The sequence below is a fragment of the Ricinus communis genome, chromosome 7 (assembly GCF_019578655.1).
Source record: "Ricinus communis isolate WT05 ecotype wild-type chromosome 7, ASM1957865v1, whole genome shotgun sequence".
NCBI classification, from domain to species: domain Eukaryota; kingdom Viridiplantae; phylum Streptophyta; class Magnoliopsida; order Malpighiales; family Euphorbiaceae; genus Ricinus; species Ricinus communis.
In genome coordinates this window covers 7,866,547-7,870,247 of record NC_063262.1, presented here as the reverse complement: position 1 = coordinate 7,870,247, position 3,701 = coordinate 7,866,547, and positions in this window count along the sequence as shown.

Here is a 3,701-nt window from a genome sequence, read left to right as displayed (position 1 = left end):
AAATTCTTTTGACATGCGACATAAAGTTTTTATTTTAACATATGTTTTATAACAAGGGATTCAAATTTATGTGCAAGTCTATAATTTTTTTATCAACTTGTTGATTAATAAGATACATTACTAATTAAATATTGATACATCCTAAGAAATAACGTAGTAATTATATTTAATATTATATGAACTAATAAGTTATTTTTTATTAGATAATAATTCTAATTCTATTTTTAACATATTTATTATATTATTATATATTTTAATATTATTTTGAATAATAAATTAGTTTTTCTAATTAGATAATGATTCTAATTCTAACAAATTATTTTAAATTATATCTTTAATATTCTATTTATTAATAAATTAATATTTTATTTATATAAAAATTTTCAATTTTAAAAATAATAATATTAATTATATTGACAATATTAATTTATGTAGTACTAAAATTAATGAAGATATATTTTAAAGTTATTTTTATATTATTGCACTAATAGAATCTTAAATATTAAAAAATATTTAAAAAATATAATTAAAAATATTTAATTTACTGTTATTTTTTAAAATATTATAAATAAATATGAATATTTAAAGCTTTATTAAATTTTATTTATAAATTTAATTTTATAATGAAAATAATAGCAATGGTTGTGCTACATACGAATAGACGGTTAATATTTATTAATTTTTTAGAGATAAAATCTTTTTGACATGTATACTTGTATTCTTACATATAAGGTTTCTGTTTTGATATATGTATTTATTTTTAACATAGAAAATTCAAGTTTTTGTGTAATTTCATAATTTTTTTATTAATTTATTGATTAATAAATTTTATCTCTAATTAACTGCACTTGTTTAATGCATGTTGTCAAGGTCGACAAATAAAATACTATACTCGTCCTTATTAATTGTATTTTTTTTAACAAATCAATTAATTATGTTTTTAGTAATTGCATTTTAACATGTTTAGTTAGTAGGCAAGAAATTAAAATAAAACCATTAGCTTTTTTCTTGCACTAGACTTGCTAGTAAAAATAGTATTAGAATTAGTTGTTTTCTCCAATGATTATAATTTTAATGAAATGACAAGCAACAATAGATTCATTTATTTGTATCCATAGTTAAAATCATATTACTTGAATTAAAAAGAATTGGTTGGCTTGACCTAGTCTCAAAAATGTCAAAATAGCATTTGCAAAACTAATTGACAAGTAGAAATCTAAACATCATATTCACCTAAATGTCTAAGGTATAAAATTACTCCAAAATATAAAATATTATTAAAGTCAATCCTTACGTACAGTTGATAAAATAACTATTAGATTAATATTTGACTCGGATAAGATAACCATTAGATTGATATTTGACTCGGTATGATATTTTGCTAATGTGACTTCTTTTCACTTAATTAACTCTTATTAGATTAATATTTCAAAAGTGTCGAAATCCTATAATAGAAGAGAAATTGAAACAACGGTGATTATTGTAAAAATGCCCTTTCACGCGAACTAACAGAGCATAACACTTCAAAATATGTTAGTCCTCAAAATTACGTACGAGCATCAAGTAGGCTAACTCCTGCAAAACTCAAAAATAAATACATCCTAAGCAACATCTAGTAAAAAGTTCAATAAGATAGCATCTCCTAAAAATCAAACTCACTAAAAACAGACTGAAATATCTAACTATAAATAACTACATAAAATAAAAAAAATGTCCAAAAATTTAGAAAGCAAAAATAGATTCGGGAATGCCTCCCGAAGGCGCTTCTTTTTGTTCGAGTCGTCTAGCTCGACTCTGCATCAGCATTCCTGCATCGCAGGCAAATTAAGAAGGTAGGCTCAATGTAAGTTGGGGCTCGAGGCATATAAGCGCAATGAGAAGGTCCGATGTGTGCGGTAAATGACCAAGGAGGCGCTCTCTGGACCGATTTGGGATGTCCATTTATCCACTCTGAATTCCGGCTAAGTGACCTGTCAAAAACAAACTTGCAACTACCCTTCTCGGGTCTATCATAGTACAAAGTCTCATATTGATACAAGTTGTTTTATTCAGATGAATAACACATACTAATAGGGGAAGAAACATGTATAGTATCATCCATTTGTACATCTTGTGGTTGTGTATTACATGCAAGATCAATTCCATCAATACTACAAATGGCATGAACATGGTCGATGGAAGAACTATCAAATGAGGGTAAACTAAAAGTGACACAGTCATCCCCTACATGAAGTTCTAACTTCCCCTCAAATACGTCTATTTTAGCTCTAGCTGTGGTAAGGAAAGGTCTCCCCAAAATTAATGGTACACCATGCTCATTGTCCATATCCAAAACCACAAAGTCCATAGGAAATATGAACAAAGCTTTGTCCGATCTCAAATTAATTTAGTCAAAGCATTCTTGATATAGTTATAAAAATATGTATTTTAATTAGAAACTGAAAAAATAAAAATAAATAAAAGAGAATAATAAAAAAATATAAAAAAGTGTTAGGTAACTCTCATAGCTAATCCAATTTTGGTGTTACCCTCATGAATCTCTTTAGTTAAAATAATTTTAGTGTTAGCAACTATAGAATTAGTCTTAAAAAATAATTAGTTACCGTTAAACACATTAAACTATTGAACACAAAGAAAAAGAGATTTATCTTTTAACCCATACCGATTGATATAAATAGACCAAGAATGTCTTTTTGTTATTATTATAATCTTATCAATTAGGAGAACATGGAATAGTACAAATAAATCCAAAATGTAATTAGCCATGAATTTGAGTCACAACCCATAAAATCAATTGAAGAATCTTAATCTCCAAACTTATGGCAAAATATTGCCTTTTTATAAAAAAGAAAGAAAGATGTATATGTGTTAACCCACTTAAAATATTAAAATCAAATAAAATAATAAACTGGTTTTTATGTATTTATAATCATGTCCCTAGATAGATTTGGAAAATAAAATCAATTAGCACGGAAACAACAACAAAAATACCAGCAGCATAACAACAACAATAATGACAAGAAGTAGAAGAAAAAAAGATTAGAGGAAAAGATAGAAGAAGAAGAAGAGAATATTCAAATATAGATCTAATAATAAATTAAATTTTGAATTTGATATTTTTTTAATAATTTTATTTAATTGATTCAAAATTTTAAAATAAATATTTATTTTTTTAATTTATTTTCACAAATATTTTTCGATGACAATTTTTAAAATTTTACGGTAAAAAAATGATGTAAAAAATCAATTGTTTTTGTTAAAAGAATAATAATTATAAATCAACAAAAATAGTTTATTCTAGATTTAATAATATGACCATTAAAATCTCATGTATGTGCATTCTTTCACATATTTTATATCTAAATGTAATAAATTTTTTATTAACTCGCTAATTTTTATGTTAGTACAGCATAATTGACTTACCACATCATTTTTCTCATTGTGATATTTCAAGAAATTTTACTGAAATATATTTTTAAAAATTAATTGAAAGTATAGGTATTTTATCACGATTCGATCTGTGGGCTCGTGACTGGCGCTAGGGAATGGGTAGGTGTAAGGCAAACGAAACCTGTAGTAACCCTCACTAATCAATCACTCAATTAAAATATAATTTTATCTATTATATCAATATTTCATTACTAATATTCGACCATACAAATATAATTAAAGCGATCCATCAGCGCCATTAGTTAATGTAT